At 69.6% G+C, this 18318-nt stretch overlaps 10 non-coding genes across 10 annotated transcripts; all 10 read right to left on the minus strand.

The window, feature by feature from the left end:
• Nucleotides 1–794: 794 nt before the first annotated feature.
• On the minus strand, nucleotides 795–913 carry LOC117310833 (5S ribosomal RNA). Its single transcript, XR_004524876.1, has one exon. It is a non-coding gene; the product is annotated as a 5S ribosomal RNA (ribosomal RNA).
• Nucleotides 914–1845: 932 nt separating this feature from the next.
• Nucleotides 1846–1964, minus strand: LOC117310834 (5S ribosomal RNA). Its single transcript, XR_004524877.1, has one exon. It is a non-coding gene; the product is annotated as a 5S ribosomal RNA (ribosomal RNA).
• Nucleotides 1965–4661: 2697 nt separating this feature from the next.
• LOC117310835 (5S ribosomal RNA) lies at nucleotides 4662–4780 on the minus strand. Its single transcript, XR_004524878.1, has one exon. It is a non-coding gene; the product is annotated as a 5S ribosomal RNA (ribosomal RNA).
• Nucleotides 4781–5712: 932 nt separating this feature from the next.
• LOC117310836 (5S ribosomal RNA) lies at nucleotides 5713–5831 on the minus strand. The gene has a single exon (XR_004524879.1). It is a non-coding gene; the product is annotated as a 5S ribosomal RNA (ribosomal RNA).
• A 2697-nt stretch (nucleotides 5832–8528) lies between these two features.
• Nucleotides 8529–8647, minus strand: LOC117310837 (5S ribosomal RNA). Its single transcript, XR_004524880.1, has one exon. It is a non-coding gene; the product is annotated as a 5S ribosomal RNA (ribosomal RNA).
• Nucleotides 8648–9578: 931 nt separating this feature from the next.
• On the minus strand, nucleotides 9579–9697 carry LOC117310838 (5S ribosomal RNA). The gene has a single exon (XR_004524881.1). It is a non-coding gene; the product is annotated as a 5S ribosomal RNA (ribosomal RNA).
• A 2699-nt stretch (nucleotides 9698–12396) lies between these two features.
• LOC117310839 (5S ribosomal RNA) lies at nucleotides 12397–12515 on the minus strand. Its single transcript, XR_004524882.1, has one exon. It is a non-coding gene; the product is annotated as a 5S ribosomal RNA (ribosomal RNA).
• A 932-nt stretch (nucleotides 12516–13447) lies between these two features.
• On the minus strand, nucleotides 13448–13566 carry LOC117310840 (5S ribosomal RNA). The gene has a single exon (XR_004524883.1). It is a non-coding gene; the product is annotated as a 5S ribosomal RNA (ribosomal RNA).
• Nucleotides 13567–16264: 2698 nt separating this feature from the next.
• LOC117310841 (5S ribosomal RNA) lies at nucleotides 16265–16383 on the minus strand. Its single transcript, XR_004524884.1, has one exon. It is a non-coding gene; the product is annotated as a 5S ribosomal RNA (ribosomal RNA).
• Nucleotides 16384–17315: 932 nt separating this feature from the next.
• Nucleotides 17316–17435, minus strand: LOC117310850 (5S ribosomal RNA). The gene has a single exon (XR_004524893.1). It is a non-coding gene; the product is annotated as a 5S ribosomal RNA (ribosomal RNA).
• Between the last annotated feature and the right edge of the window lie 883 nt (nucleotides 17436–18318).

Genomic DNA, 18318 nt, shown 5'->3' on the forward strand with positions numbered 1-18318 from the left:
CCCCCTCCCTCACTGTGACCTCACCACCTGCCCCATTATGACCCAGTCTGGCTCCCAGTTAAAACTGGAGGGCAGGGGGCCCAGGCAGTCCTGGGACCAACGGCCATGGGTGAGCGAAACTACTACCGAGCCGAGCCGTTCACTGGCCCCATCCCCAGGAAATGCCAGGAGCAAGGATACTCAATTCTTCTGATCCCGGTCAGCTTCATCTTGCTCAACGTGGGGATCAACGTGGTGACTATGGTCAGGGCAGGATCTGTGCAGCGCGGTTGGGGGAGCCCTGGGGTCTTGAAGGGGCTGAGGTGGGAGGGCTGCTGGGGTGTGACCGGACAAGGGTTGGATTTCAGGGCTCACCCTGCTCCCGGCCTCCCCCCTCCCCTTCTTCCCTCAACTCTGGAGGCATCTGAAGAGATTCTTGCGGGCACTTTTCAATCGTATTTTCCACAAAGGTGAGTGGGCGCCGGCGTGGGTTCAGGGGATGTGGGCCTGTCCCCTTTCTTCTATCCCTGCCTTGATTCTCAGCCCCTCAGGAACCCAGGCCCTGACCCATCTCGCCTTTCCCCACAGACAAGCAAGCCAGCTGTGTAGGCAGCCATCGCATGTGCATGCGCTGCTCCGTGGATCCCAAGAACCTGTGCTCAAGAGTTTCTTCCCGCTTCTGCCATCGCCCAAGCTTCCTGCTCGGGCAGGCAAACCACCTTGACTACTGCCTGCAGCGGGGCCCGGCGGGGGCGGAGCCGGCGGCCCCCGCCGCGGGCGAGTAAAGGAGAAGGCGGGCGGAGCGGGAGGCAAAAAGCCTACAGCACCCGGTATTCCCAGGCGGTCTCCCATCCAAGTACTAACCAGGCCCGACCCTGCTTAGCTTCCGAGATCAGACGAGATCGGGCGCGTTCAGGGTGGTATGGCCGTAGACGGGGGCGGGGGCCGCGGGCTGCCTCTTGAGGGCCAGTTTCGCTGGCGCTGGCGCCTGAACGCCAGCCTGGCGGCCGGCCCGCCCCGGCAGGGCCCCCTGGCCCGCCCAGGCAGGGGGAACGGAGGTCTCGGGTATCGGGCGGCGGCGGAGGGTTTGGCGACCACCTCCCAGCCCAGGGCGGCCGTGACCCAGCAAACCCTTCGGCGCTTGGCGCCCCGCCCAAGATCCCGCACGTCGCTCACAGGGACGTGGCCCCGGAGGCTTCAGGGCCCGGGGCCCGCGGTCCCTTGGGCATCGGCCCTGCCCGCCCACGCGGCGCTCGGCGCAGCCCGGGCCGCAGCCCGGGCCGGCCCTCCTGCCCGACAGCAGCTGGCCCGAAGCCACTGGGAGTCACCATTGAGTCGCCACGGCCCCTCAGCCCCGGCAAGGCCACCCTTGCCCCCACACCCCCCGCCGAGTTCAGGACCCCGCCCCTGGTGGCCGGCAGGCCCGGGGAAGCGGCCCCTGCCCTCGATCCCGCTCCCGCACCCGGCCGCGGTGACACGCCAGAGGGGCGGGGTGGGGGGGGGCTTTTGTCGGAGGGAGCTGTGGAGGGACACTCCGGCACACAGGTGGCAGCGCCGGGGCTGGGCGCCGGTGGGGGCGGCCAGGTGCAGGTCGAGGGGCTCGCGGGCCGAAAGGACGGCAGCTGGGCCCGCGGCGGAGTCTGGGTCCGGGCCGGCCACCCCGGGAGCGTCTGGGGTGCGGCTGCCTTCCAGGGCCGCCTTCTGGCCGCCTGGCCGGCCGGGCCGGCGGGGAGCGCCCCCGCCGGCGCGCGCCGTGGTGGGAGGGGCCTGAGGAGGTGGGGCCTGCAGCGGGGCCCGGCGGGGGCGGAGCCGGCGGCCCCCGCCGCGGGCGAGTAAAGGAGAAGGCGGGAGGAGCGGGAGGCAAAAAGCCTACAGCACCCGGTATTCCCAGGCGGTCTCCCATCCAAGTACTAACCAGGCCCGACCCTGCTTAGCTTCCGAGATCAGACGAGATCGGGCGCGTTCAGGGTGGTATGGCCGTAGACGGGGGCGGGGGCCGCGGGCTGCCTCTTGAGGGCCAGTTTCGCTGGCGCTGGCGCCTGAACGCCAGCCTGGCGGCCGGCCCGCCCCGGCAGGGCCCCCTGGCCCGCCCAGGCAGGGGGAACGGAGGTCTCGGGTATCGGGCGGCGGCGGAGGGTTTGGCGACCACCTCCCAGCCCAGGGCGGCCGTGACCCAGCAAACCCTTCGGCGCTTGGCGCCCCGCCCAAGATCCCGCACGTCGCCCACAGGGACGTGGCCCCGGAGACTTCAGGGCCCGGGGCCCGCGGTCCCTTGGGCATCGGCCCTGCCCGCCCACGCGGCGCTCGGCGCAGCCCGGCCGCAGCCCGGGCCGGCCCTCCTGCCCGACAGCAGCTGGCCCGAAGCCACTGGGAGCCACCATTGAGTCGCCACGGCCCCTCAGCCCCGGCAAGGCCACCCCTGCCCCACACCCCCCGCCGAGCTCAGGACCCCGCCCCTGGTGGCCGGCAGGCCCGGGGAAGCGGCCCCTGCCCTCGATCCCGCTCCCGCACCCGGCCGCGGTGACACGCCAGAGGGGCGGGGTGGTGGTGGGGCTTTAGTCGGAGGGAGCTGTGGAGGGACACTCCGGCACACAGGTGGCGGCGCCGGGACTGGGCGCCGGTGGGGGCGGCCAGGTGCAGGTCGAGGGGCTCGTGGGCCGAAAGGACGGCAACTGGGCCCGCGGCGGAGTCTGGGTCTGGAGGGCTCTGAGCCTCCATCCGCTCTGGTTCCTCGGGGCTACCGGCCCGAAGCCTGGTAGCGCGACACCCCACCGGCCCACAGACGTAGCCTCCCCAGCTGTGCTCACAGCGAGTCCAACCGCAGCCTGCACCCCTCCACGGGACACTTGGATTACTCCCGCGATCCCCACGAGGTGCGGCACCCGGCGGCCGCATGGGCTGAGATCCTGCCCTTGCGGCGCCCTGTGGCCACCTCCGCCTCCCTCACGGTACTGGCCGAGGCCTCGGACCAGCGGGCCCCGGCTCCCAGCTCAGCGCTGCTCCTCCGCCCCTCTCACCTCCTGCCCGACGTCCAGGCTACCGAGCACCCTCCACCCCCGCCCACCTTCATGCCACTCAGCCGGAACCCAGGAGGCAATGCCAACTACCAGGTGTATGACAGTCTGGTGCTGAAGCGGCAACCGCAGGAGGGCCAAGCGCGGGCCAACTCGCTGCTACCTTCCACCTCGGCCTCCAGGCCCTCTCTGCACGGGAGCCAGACTGGGAAAATGAACTTACCAGCAGCAAATGGGGGCGGGGGCAGGGGCAGGGGGCGGCAGGGCATGGAGAGAGGAATAAAGAGCGCCAGAGTCCAGGAAACATTGGTGGTCTGTGGCTTGGAAGCGCCACTCCTTCTGCCAGCCTGGGTCCCTTTGCTTGGCTTCCTGCAATAAGAAGCCAGTGTCCCCTTCTTGGCCTGAGGGTCCCTTTGGTTTAGTGGCCACAGTTCTGCCAGCAGGCCCCTCCTGGTCCTATACCATGCACTAAGTACATCTGCAGCTGCAGACTCCAAACCCCTGGTCTCTGGGCACCTCCTCTGTGTCTCAGCTGTCCCTGTCCACAGAGAGCCTCATACAAGAAGTTGCTTCCAAACTGGGAGGTTCCACATCTGGGCAGGTCCAGCTCCAGGCCCAGTGAAGGGCATGAAGAAGGCTGAGGCTCTGGACTCCAGCCAGGCCTTCAGCAGGCCTCTGAGGCCAAGGTCTTCCTAGTCTCAAGAGGGGCCAAGAGACGCAATGTGTCATTTGAACAAGTGAGTCAGCGGGCGGTGAGCGAATGAATGACCGCGCGAGGGGATGTATGCCGGCCACCGGGCCCTGTTTGACTGTCCAGGCTCAGCTTACCTGACCCTGGTTACCAGGGAATGCCACTCTGGGCCCTCCTTTTCATCCCCCTCCCTCACTGTGACCTCACCACCTGCCCCATTATGACCCAGTCTGGCTCCCAGTTAAAACTGGAGGGCAGGGGGCCCAGGCAGTCCTGGGACCAACGGCCATGGGTGAGCGAAACTACTACCGAGCCGAGCCGTTCACTGGCCCCATCCCCAGGAAATGCCAGGAGCAAGGATACTCAATTCTTCTGATCCCGGTCAGCTTCATCTTGCTCAACGTGGGGATCAACGTGGTGACTATGGTCAGGGCAGGATCTGTGCAGCGCGGTTGGGGGAGCCCTGGGGTCTTGAAGGGGCTGAGGTGGGAGGGCTGCTGGGGTGTGACCGGACAAGGGTTGGATTTCAGGGCTCACCCTGCTCCCGGCCTCCCCCCTCCCCTTCTTCCCTCAACTCTGGAGGCATCTGAAGAGATTCTTGCGGGCACTTTTCAATCGTATTTTCCACAAAGGTGAGTGGGCGCCGGCGTGGGTTCAGGGGATGTGGGCCTGTCCCCTTTCTTCTATCCCTGCCTTGATTCTCAGCCCCTCAGGAACCCAGGCCCTGACCCATCTCGCCTTTCCCCACAGACAAGCAAGCCAGCTGTGTAGGCAGCCATCGCATGTGCATGCGCTGCTCCGTGGATCCCAAGAACCTGTGCTCAAGAGTTTCTTCCCGCTTCTGCCATCGCCCAAGCTTCCTGCTCGGGCAGGCAAACCACCTTGACTACTGCCTGCAGCGGGGCCCGGCGGGGGCGGAGCCGGCGGCCCCCGCCGCGGGCGAGTAAAGGAGAAGGCGGGCGGAGCGGGAGGCAAAAAGCCTACAGCACCCGGTATTCCCAGGCGGTCTCCCATCCAAGTACTAACCAGGCCCGACCCTGCTTAGCTTCCGAGATCAGACGAGATCGGGCGCGTTCAGGGTGGTATGGCCGTAGACGGGGGCGGGGGCCGCGGGCTGCCTCTTGAGGGCCAGTTTCGCTGGCGCTGGCGCCTGAACGCCAGCCTGGCGGCCGGCCCGCCCCGGCAGGGCCCCCTGGCCCGCCCAGGCAGGGGGAACGGAGGTCTCGGGTATCGGGCGGCGGCGGAGGGTTTGGCGACCACCTCCCAGCCCAGGGCGGCCGTGACCCAGCAAACCCTTCGGCGCTTGGCGCCCCGCCCAAGATCCCGCACGTCGCTCACAGGGACGTGGCCCCGGAGGCTTCAGGGCCCGGGGCCCGCGGTCCCTTGGGCATCGGCCCTGCCCGCCCACGCGGCGCTCGGCGCAGCCCGGGCCGCAGCCCGGGCCGGCCCTCCTGCCCGACAGCAGCTGGCCCGAAGCCACTGGGAGTCACCATTGAGTCGCCACGGCCCCTCAGCCCCGGCAAGGCCACCCTTGCCCCCACACCCCCCGCCGAGTTCAGGACCCCGCCCCTGGTGGCCGGCAGGCCCGGGGAAGCGGCCCCTGCCCTCGATCCCGCTCCCGCACCCGGCCGCGGTGACACGCCAGAGGGGCGGGGTGGGGGGGGGCTTTTGTCGGAGGGAGCTGTGGAGGGACACTCCGGCACACAGGTGGCGGCGCCGGGGCTGGGCGCCGGTGGGGGCGGCCAGGTGCAGGTCGAGGGGCTCGCGGGCCGAAAGGACGGCTGCTGGGCCCGCGGCGGAGTCTGGGTCCGGGCCGGCCACCCCGGGAGCGTCTGGGGTGCGGCTGCCTTCCAGGGCCGCCTTCTGGCCGCCTGGCCGGCCGGGCCGGCGGGGAGCGCCCCCGCCGGCGCGCGCCGTGGTGGGAGGGGCCTGAGGAGGTGGGGCCTGCAGCGGGGCCCGGCGGGGGCGGAGCCGGCGGCCCCCGCCGCGGGCGAGTAAAGGAGAAGGCGGGAGGAGCGGGAGGCAAAAAGCCTACAGCACCCGGTATTCCCAGGCGGTCTCCCATCCAAGTACTAACCAGGCCCGACCCTGCTTAGCTTCCGAGATCAGACGAGATCGGGCGCGTTCAGGGTGGTATGGCCGTAGACGGGGGCGGGGGCCGCGGGCTGCCTCTTGAGGGCCAGTTTCGCTGGCGCTGGCGCCTGAACGCCAGCCTGGCGGCCGGCCCGCCCCGGCAGGGCCCCCTGGCCCGCCCAGGCAGGGGGAACGGAGGTCTCGGGTATCGGGCGGCGGCGGAGGGTTTGGCGACCACCTCCCAGCCCAGGGCGGCCGTGACCCAGCAAACCCTTCGGCGCTTGGCGCCCCGCCCAAGATCCCGCACGTCGCCCACAGGGACGTGGCCCCGGAGACTTCAGGGCCCGGGGCCCGCGGTCCCTTGGGCATCGGCCCTGCCCGCCCACGCGGCGCTCGGCGCAGCCCGGCCGCAGCCCGGGCCGGCCCTCCTGCCCGACAGCAGCTGGCCCGAAGCCACTGGGAGCCACCATTGAGTCGCCACGGCCCCTCAGCCCCGGCAAGGCCACCCCTGCCCCACACCCCCCGCCGAGCTCAGGACCCCGCCCCTGGTGGCCGGCAGGCCCGGGGAAGCGGCCCCTGCCCTCGATCCCGCTCCCGCACCCGGCCGCGGTGACACGCCAGAGGGGCGGGGTGGTGGTGGGGCTTTTGTCGGAGGGAGCTGTGGAGGGACACTCCGGCACACAGGTGGCGGCGCCGGGACTGGGCGCCGGTGGGGGCGGCCAGGTGCAGGTCGAGGGGCTCGTGGGCCGAAAGGACGGCAACTGGGCCCGCGGCGGAGTCTGGGTCTGGAGGGCTCTGAGCCTCCATCCGCTCTGGTTCCTCGGGGCTACCGGCCCGAAGCCTGGTAGCGCGACACCCCACCGGCCCACAGACGTAGCCTCCCCAGCTGTGCTCACAGCGAGTCCAACCGCAGCCTGCACCCCTCCACGGGACACTTGGATTACTCCCGCGATCCCCACGAGGTGCGGCACCCGGCGGCCGCATGGGCTGAGATCCTGCCCTTGCGGCGCCCTGTGGCCACCTCCGCCTCCCTCACGGTACTGGCCGAGGCCTCGGACCAGCGGGCCCCGGCTCCCAGCTCAGCGCTGCTCCTCCGCCCCTCTCACCTCCTGCCCGACGTCCAGGCTACCGAGCACCCTCCACCCCCGCCCACCTTCATGCCACTCAGCCGGAACCCAGGAGGCAATGCCAACTACCAGGTGTATGACAGTCTGGTGCTGAAGCGGCAACCGCAGGAGGGCCAAGCGCGGGCCAACTCGCTGCTACCTTCCACCTCGGCCTCCAGGCCCTCTCTGCACGGGAGCCAGACTGGGAAAATGAACTTACCAGCAGCAAATGGGGGCGGGGGCAGGGGCAGGGGGCGGCAGGGCATGGAGAGAGGAATAAAGAGCGCCAGAGTCCAGGAAACATTGGTGGTCTGTGGCTTGGAAGCGCCACTCCTTCTGCCAGCCTGGGTCCCTTTGCTTGGCTTCCTGCAATAAGAAGCCAGTGTCCCCTTCTTGGCCTGAGGGTCCCTTTGGTTTAGTGGCCACAGTTCTGCCAGCAGGCCCCTCCTGGTCCTATACCATGCACTAAGTACATCTGCAGCTGCAGACTCCAAACCCCTGGTCTCTGGGCACCTCCTCTGTGTCTCAGCTGTCCCTGTCCACAGAGAGCCTCATACAAGAAGTTGCTTCCAAACTGGGAGGTTCCACATCTGGGCAGGTCCAGCTCCAGGCCCAGTGAAGGGCATGAAGAAGGCTGAGGCTCTGGACTCCAGCCAGGCCTTCAGCAGGCCTCTGAGGCCAAGGTCTTCCTAGTCTCAAGAGGGGCCAAGAGACGCAATGTGTCATTTGAACAAGTGAGTCAGCGGGCGGTGAGCGAATGAATGACCGCGCGAGGGGATGTATGCCGGCCACCGGGCCCTGTTTGACTGTCCAGGCTCAGCTTACCTGACCCTGGTTACCAGGGAATGCCACTCTGGGCCCTCCTTTTCATCCCCCTCCCTCACTGTGACCTCACCACCTGCCCCATTATGACCCAGTCTGGCTCCCAGTTAAAACTGGAGGGCAGGGGGCCCAGGCAGTCCTGGGACCAACGGCCATGGGTGAGCGAAACTACTACCGAGCCGAGCCGTTCACTGGCCCCATCCCCAGGAAATGCCAGGAGCAAGGATACTCAATTCTTCTGATCCCGGTCAGCTTCATCTTGCTCAACGTGGGGATCAACGTGGTGACTATGGTCAGGGCAGGATCTGTGCAGCGCGGTTGGGGGAGCCCTGGGGTCTTGAAGGGGCTGAGGTGGGAGGGCTGCTGGGGTGTGACCGGACAAGGGTTGGATTTCAGGGCTCACCCTGCTCCCGGCCTCCCCCCTCCCCTTCTTCCCTCAACTCTGGAGGCATCTGAAGAGATTCTTGCGGGCACTTTTCAATCGTATTTTCCACAAAGGTGAGTGGGCGCCGGCGTGGGTTCAGGGGATGTGGGCCTGTCCCCTTTCTTCTATCCCTGCCTTGATTCTCAGCCCCTCAGGAACCCAGGCCCTGACCCATCTCGCCTTTCCCCACAGACAAGCAAGCCAGCTGTGTAGGCAGCCATCGCATGTGCATGCGCTGCTCCGTGGATCCCAAGAACCTGTGCTCAAGAGTTTCTTCCCGCTTCTGCCATCGCCCAAGCTTCCTGCTCGGGCAGGCAAACCACCTTGACTACTGCCTGCAGCGGGGCCCGGCGGGGGCGGAGCCGGCGGCCCCCGCCGCGGGCGAGTAAAGGAGAAGGCGGGCGGAGCGGGAGGCAAAAAGCCTACAGCACCCGGTATTCCCAGGCGGTCTCCCATCCAAGTACTAACCAGGCCCGACCCTGCTTAGCTTCCGAGATCAGACGAGATCGGGCGCGTTCAGGGTGGTATGGCCGTAGACGGGGGCGGGGGCCGCGGGCTGCCTCTTGAGGGCCAGTTTCGCTGGCGCTGGCGCCTGAACGCCAGCCTGGCGGCCGGCCCGCCCCGGCAGGGCCCCCTGGCCCGCCCAGGCAGGGGGAACGGAGGTCTCGGGTATCGGGCGGCGGCGGAGGGTTTGGCGACCACCTCCCAGCCCAGGGCGGCCGTGACCCAGCAAACCCTTCGGCGCTTGGCGCCCCGCCCAAGATCCCGCACGTCGCTCACAGGGACGTGGCCCCGGAGGCTTCAGGGCCCGGGGCCCGCGGTCCCTCGGGCATCGGCCCTGCCCGCCCACGCGGCGCTCGGCGCAGCCCGGCCGCAGCCCGGGCCGGCCCTCCTGCCCGACAGCAGCTGGCCCGAAGCCACTGGGAGTCACCATTGAGTCGCCACGGCCCCTCAGCCCCGGCAAGGCCACCCTTGCCCCCACACCCCCCGCCGAGTTCAGGACCCCGCCCCTGGTGGCCGGCAGGCCCGGGGAAGCGGCCCCTGCCCTCGATCCCGCTCCCGCACCCGGCCGCGGTGACACGCCAGAGGGGCGGTGTGGGGGGGGGCTTTTGTCGGAGGGAGCTGTGGAGGGACATTCCGGCACACAGGTGGCGGCGCCGGGGCTGGGCGCCGGTGGGGGCGGCCAGGTGCAGGTCGAGGGGCTCGCGGGCCGAAAGGACGGCTGCTGGGCCCGCGGCGGAGTCTGGGTCCGGGCCGGCCACCCCGGGAGCGTCTGGGGTGCGGCTGCCTTCCAGGGCCGCCTTCTGGCCGCCTGGCCGGCCGGGCCGGCGGGGAGCGCCCCCGCCGGCGCGCGCCGTGGTGGGAGGGGCCTGAGGAGGTGGGGCCTGCAGCGGGGCCCGGCGGGGGCGGAGCCGGCGGCCCCCGCCGCGGGCGAGTAAAGGAGAAGGCGGGAGGAGCGGGAGGCAAAAAGCCTACAGCACCCGGTATTCCCAGGCGGTCTCCCATCCAAGTACTAACCAGGCCCGACCCTGCTTAGCTTCCGAGATCAGACGAGATCGGGCGCGTTCAGGGTGGTATGGCCGTAGACGGGGGCGGGGGCCGCGGGCTGCCTCTTGAGGGCCAGTTTCGCTGGCGCTGGCGCCTGAACGCCAGCCTGGCGGCCGGCCCGCCCCGGCAGGGCCCCCTGGCCCGCCCAGGCAGGGGGAACGGAGGTCTCGGGTATCGGGCGGCGGCGGAGGGTTTGGCGACCACCTCCCAGCCCAGGGCGGCCGTGACCCAGCAAACCCTTCGGCGCTTGGCGCCCCGCCCAAGATCCCGCACGTCGCCCACAGGGACGTGGCCCCGGAGGACTTCAGGGCCCGGGGCCCGCGGTCCCTTGGGCATCGGCCCTGCCCGCCCACGCGGCGCTCGGCGCAGCCCGGCCGCAGCCCGGGCCGGCCCTCCTGCCCGACAGCAGCTGGCCCGAAGCCACTGGGAGCCACCATTGAGTCGCCACGGCCCCTCAGCCCCGGCAAGGCCACCCCTGCCCCACACCCCCCGCCGAGCTCAGGACCCCGCCCCTGGTGGCCGGCAGGCCCGGGGAAGCGGCCCCTGCCCTCGATCCCGCTCCCGCACCCGGCCGCGGTGACACGCCAGAGGGGCGGGGTGGTGGTGGGGCTTTTAGTCGGAGGGAGCTGTGGAGGGACACTCCGGCACACAGGTGGCGGCGCCGGGACTGGGCGCCGGTGGGGGCGGCCAGGTGCAGGTCGAGGGGCTCGTGGGCCGAAAGGACGGCAACTGGGCCCGCGGCGGAGTCTGGGTCTGGAGGGCTCTGAGCCTCCATCCGCTCTGGTTCCTCGGGGCTACCGGCCCGAAGCCTGGTAGCGCGACACCCCACCGGCCCACAGACGTAGCCTCCCCAGCTGTGCTCACAGCGAGTCCAACCGCAGCCTGCACCCCTCCACGGGACACTTGGATTACTCCCGCGATCCCCACGAGGTGCGGCACCCGGCGGCCGCATGGGCTGAGATCCTGCCCTTGCGGCGCCCTGTGGCCACCTCCGCCTCCCTCACGGTACTGGCCGAGGCCTCGGACCAGCGGGCCCCGGCTCCCAGCTCAGCGCTGCTCCTCCGCCCCTCTCACCTCCTGCCCGACGTCCAGGCTACCGAGCACCCTCCACCCCCGCCCACCTTCATGCCACTCAGCCGGAACCCAGGAGGCAATGCCAACTACCAGGTGTATGACAGTCTGGTGCTGAAGCGGCAACCGCAGGAGGGCCAAGCGCGGGCCAACTCGCTGCTACCTTCCACCTCGGCCTCCAGGCCCTCTCTGCACGGGAGCCAGACTGGGAAAATGAACTTACCAGCAGCAAATGGGGGCGGGGGCAGGGGCAGGGGGCGGCAGGGCATGGAGAGAGGAATAAAGAGCGCCAGAGTCCAGGAAACATTGGTGGTCTGTGGCTTGGAAGCGCCACTCCTTCTGCCAGCCTGGGTCCCTTTGCTTGGCTTCCTGCAATAAGAAGCCAGTGTCCCCTTCTTGGCCTGAGGGTCCCTTTGGTTTAGTGGCCACAGTTCTGCCAGCAGGCCCCTCCTGGTCCTATACCATGCACTAAGTACATCTGCAGCTGCAGACTCCAAACCCCTGGTCTCTGGGCACCTCCTCTGTGTCTCAGCTGTCCCTGTCCACAGAGAGCCTCATACAAGAAGTTGCTTCCAAACTGGGAGGTTCCACATCTGGGCAGGTCCAGCTCCAGGCCCAGTGAAGGGCATGAAGAAGGCTGAGGCTCTGGACTCCAGCCAGGCCTTCAGCAGGCCTCTGAGGCCAAGGTCTTCCTAGTCTCAAGAGGGGCCAAGAGACGCAATGTGTCATTTGAACAAGTGAGTCAGCGGGCGGTGAGCGAATGAATGACCGCGCGAGGGGATGTATGCCGGCCACCGGGCCCTGTTTGACTGTCCAGGCTCAGCTTACCTGACCCTGGTTACCAGGGAATGCCACTCTGGGCCCTCCTTTTCATCCCCCTCCCTCACTGTGACCTCACCACCTGCCCCATTATGACCCAGTCTGGCTCCCAGTTAAAACTGGAGGGCAGGGGGCCCAGGCAGTCCTGGGACCAACGGCCATGGGTGAGCGAAACTACTACCGAGCCGAGCCGTTCACTGGCCCCATCCCCAGGAAATGCCAGGAGCAAGGATACTCAATTCTTCTGATCCCGGTCAGCTTCATCTTGCTCAACGTGGGGATCAACGTGGTGACTATGGTCAGGGCAGGATCTGTGCAGCGCGGTTGGGGGAGCCCTGGGGTCTTGAAGGGGCTGAGGTGGGAGGGCTGCTGGGGTGTGACCGGACAAGGGTTGGATTTCAGGGCTCACCCTGCTCCCGGCCTCCCCCCTCCCCTTCTTCCCTCAACTCTGGAGGCATCTGAAGAGATTCTTGCGGGCACTTTTCAATCGTATTTTCCACAAAGGTGAGTGGGCGCCGGCGTGGGTTCAGGGGATGTGGGCCTGTCCCCTTTCTTCTATCCCTGCCTTGATTCTCAGCCCCTCAGGAACCCAGGCCCTGACCCATCTCGCCTTTCCCCACAGACAAGCAAGCCAGCTGTGTAGGCAGCCATCGCATGTGCATGCGCTGCTCCGTGGATCCCAAGAACCTGTGCTCAAGAGTTTCTTCCCGCTTCTGCCATCGCCCAAGCTTCCTGCTCGGGCAGGCAAACCACCTTGACTACTGCCTGCAGCGGGGCCCGGCGGGGGCGGAGCCGGCGGCCCCCGCCGCGGGCGAGTAAAGGAGAAGGCGGGCGGAGCGGGAGGCAAAAAGCCTACAGCACCCGGTATTCCCAGGCGGTCTCCCATCCAAGTACTAACCAGGCCCGACCCTGCTTAGCTTCCGAGATCAGACGAGATCGGGCGCGTTCAGGGTGGTATGGCCGTAGACGGGGGCGGGGGCCGCGGGCTGCCTCTTGAGGGCCAGTTTCGCTGGCGCTGGCGCCTGAACGCCAGCCTGGCGGCCGGCCCGCCCCGGCAGGGCCCCCTGGCCCGCCCAGGCAGGGGGAACGGAGGTCTCGGGTATCGGGCGGCGGCGGAGGGTTTGGCGACCACCTCCCAGCCCAGGGCGGCCGTGACCCAGCAAACCCTTCGGCGCTTGGCGCCCCGCCCAAGATCCCGCACGTCGCTCACAGGGACGTGGCCCCGGAGGCTTCAGGGCCCGGGGCCCGCGGTCCCTTGGGCATCGGCCCTGCCCGCCCACGCGGCGCTCGGCGCAGCCCGGGCCGCAGCCCGGGCCGGCCCTCCTGCCCGACAGCAGCTGGCCCGAAGCCACTGGGAGTCACCATTGAGTCGCCACGGCCCCTCAGCCCCGGCAAGGCCACCCTTGCCCCCACACCCCCCGCCGAGTTCAGGACCCCGCCCCTGGTGGCCGGCAGGCCCGGGGAAGCGGCCCCTGCCCTCGATCCCGCTCCCGCACCCGGCCGCGGTGACACGCCAGAGGGGCGGGGTGGGGGGGGGCTTTTGTCGGAGGGAGCTGTGGAGGGACACTCCGGCACACAGGTGGCAGCGCCGGGGCTGGGCGCCGGTGGGGGCGGCCAGGTGCAGGTCGAGGGGCTCGCGGGCCGAAAGGACGGCAGCTGGGCCCGCGGCGGAGTCTGGGTCCGGGCCGGCCACCCCGGGAGCGTCTGGGGTGCGGCTGCCTTCCAGGGCCGCCTTCTGGCCGCCTGGCCGGCCGGGCCGGCGGGGAGCGCCCCCGCCGGCGCGCGCCGTGGTGGGAGGGGCCTGAGGAGGTGGGGCCTGCAGCGGGGCCCGGCGGGGGCGGAGCCGGCGGCCCCCGCCGCGGGCGAGTAAAGGAGAAGGCGGGAGGAGCGGGAGGCAAAAAGCCTACAGCACCCGGTATTCCCAGGCGGTCTCCCATCCAAGTACTAACCAGGCCCGACCCTGCTTAGCTTCCGAGATCAGACGAGATCGGGCGCGTTCAGGGTGGTATGGCCGTAGACGGGGGCGGGGGCCGCGGGCTGCCTCTTGAGGGCCAGTTTCGCTGGCGCTGGCGCCTGAACGCCAGCCTGGCGGCCGGCCCGCCCCGGCAGGGCCCCCTGGCCCGCCCAGGCAGGGGGAACGGAGGTCTCGGGTATCGGGCGGCGGCGGAGGGTTTGGCGACCACCTCCCAGCCCAGGGCGGCCGTGACCCAGCAAACCCTTCGGCGCTTGGCGCCCCGCCCAAGATCCCGCACGTCGCCCACAGGGACGTGGCCCCGGAGGCTTCAGGGCCCGGGGCCCGCGGTCCCTTGGGCATCGGCCCTGCCCGCCCACGCGGCGCTCGGCGCAGCCCGGCCGCAGCCCGGGCCGGCCCTCCTGCCCGACAGCAGCTGGCCCGAAGCCACTGGGAGCCACCATTGAGTCGCCACGGCCCCTCAGCCCCGGCAAGGCCACCCCTGCCCCACACCCCCCGCCGAGCTCAGGACCCCGCCCCTGGTGGCCGGCAGGCCCGGGGAAGCGGCCCCTGCCCTCGATCCCGCTCCCGCACCCGGCCGCGGTGACACGCCAGAGGGGCGGGGTGGTGGTGGGGCTTTTGTCGGAGGGAGCTGTGGAGGGACACTCCGGCACACAGGTGGCGGCGCCGGGACTGGGCGCCGGTGGGGGCGGCCAGGTGCAGGTCGAGGGGCTCGTGGGCCGAAAGGACGGCAACTGGGCCCGCGGCGGCAGTCTGGGTCTGGAGGGCTCTGAGCCTCCATCCGCTCTGGTTCCTCGGGGCTACCGGCCCGAAGCCTGGTAGCGCGACACCCCACCGGCCCACAGACGTAGCCTCCCCAGCTGTGCTCACAGCGAGTCCAACCGCAGCCTGCACCCCTCCACGGGACACTTGGATTACTCCCGCGATCCCCACGAGGTGCGGCACCCGGCGGCCGCATGGGCTGAGATCCTGCCCTTGCGGCGCCCTGTGGCCACCTCCGCCTCCCTCACGGTACTGGCCGAGGCCTCGGACCAGCGGGCCCCGGCTCCCAGCTCAGCGCTGCTCCTCCGCCCCTCTCACCTCCTGCCCGACGTCCAGGCTACCGAGCACCCTCCACCCCCGCCCACCTTCATGCCACTCAGCCGGAACCCAGGAGGCAATGCCAACTACCAGGTGTATGACAGTCTGGTGCTGAAGCGGCAACCGCAGGAGGGCCAAGCGCGGGCCAACTCGCTGCTACCTTCCACCTCGGCCTCCAGGCCCTCTCTGCACGGGAGCCAGACTGGGAAAATGAACTTACCAGCAGCAAATGGGGGCGGGGGCAGGGGCAGGGGGCGGCAGGGCATGGAGAGAGGAATAAAGAGCGCCAGAGTCCAGGAAACATTGGTGGTCTGTGGCTTGGAAGCGCCACTCCTTCTGCCAGCCTGGGTCCCTTTGCTTGGCTTCCTGCAATAAGAAGCCAGTGTCCCCTTCTTGGCCTGAGGGTCCCTTTGGTTTAGTGGCCACAGTTCTGCCAGCAGGCCCCTCCTGGTCCTATACCATGCACTAAGTACATCTGCAGCTGCAGACTCCAAACCCCTGGTCTCTGGGCACCTCCTCTGTGTCTCAGCTGTCCCTGTCCACAGAGAGCCTCATACAAGAAGTTGCTTCCAAACTGGGAGGTTCCACATCTGGGCAGGTCCAGCTCCAGGCCCAGTGAAGGGCATGAAGAAGGCTGAGGCTCTGGACTCCAGCCAGGCCTTCAGCAGGCCTCTGAGGCCAAGGTCTTCCTAGTCTCAAGAGGGGCCAAGAGACGCAATGTGTCATTTGAACAAGTGAGTCAGCGGGCGGTGAGCGAATGAATGACCGCGCGAGGGGATGTATGCCGGCCACCGGGCCCTGTTTGACTGTCCAGGCTCAGCTTACCTGACCCTGGTTACCAGGGAATGCCACTCTGGGCCCTCCTTTTCATCCCCCTCCCTCACTGTGACCTCACCACCTGCCCCATTATGACCCAGTCTGGCTCCCAGTTAAAACTGGAGGGCAGGGGGCCCAGGCAGTCCTGGGACCAACGGCCATGGGTGAGCGAAACTACTACCGAGCCGAGCCGTTCACTGGCCCCATCCCCAGGAAATGCCAGGAGCAAGGATACTCAATTCTTCTGATCCCGGTCAGCTTCATCTTGCTCAACGTGGGGATCAACGTGGTGACTATGGTCAGGGCAGGATCTGTGCAGCGCGGTTGGGGGAGCCCTGGGGTCTTGAAGGGGCTGAGGTGGGAGGGCTGCTGGGGTGTGACCGGACAAGGGTTGGATTTCAGGGCTCACCCTGCTCCCGGCCTCCCCCCTCCCCTTCTTCCCTCAACTCTGGAGGCATCTGAAGAGATTCTTGCGGGCACTTTTCAATCGTATTTTCCACAAAGGTGAGTGGGCGCCGGCGTGGGTTCAGGGGATGTGGGCCTGTCCCCTTTCTTCTATCCCTGCCTTGATTCTCAGCCCCTCAGGAACCCAGGCCCTGACCCATCTCGCCTTTCCCCACAGACAAGCAAGCCAGCTGTGTAGGCAGCCATCGCATGTGCATGCGCTGCTCCGTGGATCCCAAGAACCTGTGCTCAAGAGTTTCTTCCCGCTTCTGCCATCGCCCAAGCTTCCTGCTCGGGCAGGCAAACCACCTTGACTACTGCCTGCAGCGGGGCCCGGCGGGGGCGGAGCCGGCGGCCCCCGCCGCGGGCGAGTAAAGGAGAAGGCGGGCGGAGCGGGAGGCAAAAAGCCTACAGCACCCGGTATTCCCAGGCGGTCTCCCATCCAAGTACTAACCAGGCCCGACCCTGCTTAGCTTCCGAGATCAGACGAGATCGGGCGCGTTCAGGGTGGTATGGCCGTAGACGGGGGCGGGGGCCGCGGGCTGCCTCTTGAGGGCCAGTTTCGCTGGCGCTGGCGCCTGAACGCCAGCCTGGCGGCCGGCCCGCCCCGGCAGGGCCCCCTGGCCCGCCCAGGCAGGGGGAACGGAGGTCTCGGGTATCGGGCGGCGGCGGAGGGTTTGGCGACCACCTCCCAGCCCAGGGCGGCCGTGACCCAGCAAACCCTTCGGCGCTTGGCGCCCCGCCCAAGATCCCGCACGTCGCTCACAGGGACGTGGCCCCGGAGGCTTCAGGGCCCGGGGCCCGCGGTCCCTTGGGCATCGGCCCTGCCCGCCCACGCGGCGCTCGGCGCAGCCCGGGCCGCAGCCCGGGCCGGCCCTCCTGCCCGACAGCAGCTGGCCCGAAGCCACTGGGAGTCACCATTGAGTCGCCACGGCCCCTCAGCCCCGGCAAGGCCACCCTTGCCCCCACACCCCCCGCCGAGTTCAGGACCCCGCCCCTGGTGGCCGGCAGGCCCGGGGAAGCGGCCCCTGCCCTCGATCCCGCTCCCGCACCCGGCCGCGGTGACACGCCAGAGGGGCGGGGTGGGGGGGGGCTTTTGTCGGAGGGAGCTGTGGAGGGACACTCCGGCACACAGGTGGCAGCGCCGGGGCTGGGCGCCGGTGGGGGCGGCCAGGTGCAGGTCGAGGGGCTCGCGGGCCGAAAGGACGGCAGCTGGGCCCGCGGCGGAGTCTGGGTCCGGGCCGGCCACCCCGGGAGCGTCTGGGGTGCGGCTGCCTTCCAGGGCCGCCTTCTGGCCGCCTGGCCGGCCGGGCCGGCGGGGAGCGCCCCCGCCGGCGCGCGCCGGGGTGGGAGGGGCCTGAGGAGGTGGGGCCTGCAGCGGGGCCCGGCGGGGGCGGAGCCGGCGGCCCCCGCCGCGGGCGAGTAAAGGAGAAGGCGGGAGGAGCGGGAGGCAAAAAGCCTACAGCAGCCCGGTATTCCCAGGCGGTCTCCCATCCAAGTACTAACCAGGCCCGACCCTGCTTAGCTTCCGAGATCAGACGAGATCGGGCGCGTTCAGGGTGGTATGGCCGTAGACGGGGGCGGGGGCCGCGGGCTGCCTCTTGAGGGCCAGTTTCGCTGGCGCTGGCGCCTGAACGCCAGCCTGGCGGCCGGCCCGCCCCGGCAGGGCCCCCTGGCCCGCCCAGGCAGGGGGAACGGAGGTCTCGGGTATCGGGCGGCGGCGGAGGGTTTGGCGACCACCTCCCAGCCCAGGGCGGCCGTGACCCAGCAAACCCTTCGGCGCTTGGCGCCCCGCCCAAGATCCCGCACGTCGCCCACAGGGACGTGGCCCCGGAGACTTCAGGGCCCGGGGCCCGCGGTCCCTTGGGCATCGGCCCTGCCCGCCCACGCGGCGCTCGGCGCAGCCCGGCCGCAGCCCGGGCCGGCCCTCCTGCCCGACAGCAGCTGGCCCGAAGCCACTGGGAGCCACCATTGAGTCGCCACGGCCCCTCAGCCCCGGCAAGGCCACCCCTGCCCCACACCCCCCGCCGAGCTCAGGACCCCGCCCCTGGTGGCCGGCAGGCCCGGGGAAGCGGCCCCTGCCCTCGATCCCGCTCCCGCACCCGGCCGCGGTGACACGCCAGAGGGGCGGGGTGGTGGTGGGGCTTTTGTCGGAGGGAGCTGTGGAGGGACACTCCGGCACACAGGTGGCGGCGCCGGGACTGGGCGCCGGTGGGGGCGGCCAGGTGCAGGTCGAGGGGCTCGTGGGCCGAAAGGACGGCAACTGGGCCCGCGGCGGAGTCTGGGTCTGGAGGGCTCTGAGCCTCCATCCGCTCTGGTTCCTCGGGGCTACCGGCCCGAAGCCTGGTAGCGCGACACCCCACCGGCCCACAGACGTAGCCTCCCCAGCTGTGCTCACAGCGAGTCCAACCGCAGCCTGCACCCCTCCACGGGACACTTGGATTACTCCCGCGATCCCC

This window comes from Tursiops truncatus, unplaced genomic scaffold (assembly GCF_011762595.2).
Source record: "Tursiops truncatus isolate mTurTru1 unplaced genomic scaffold, mTurTru1.mat.Y mat_scaffold_448_arrow_ctg1, whole genome shotgun sequence".
In the NCBI taxonomy this organism is placed as follows: domain Eukaryota; kingdom Metazoa; phylum Chordata; class Mammalia; order Artiodactyla; family Delphinidae; genus Tursiops; species Tursiops truncatus.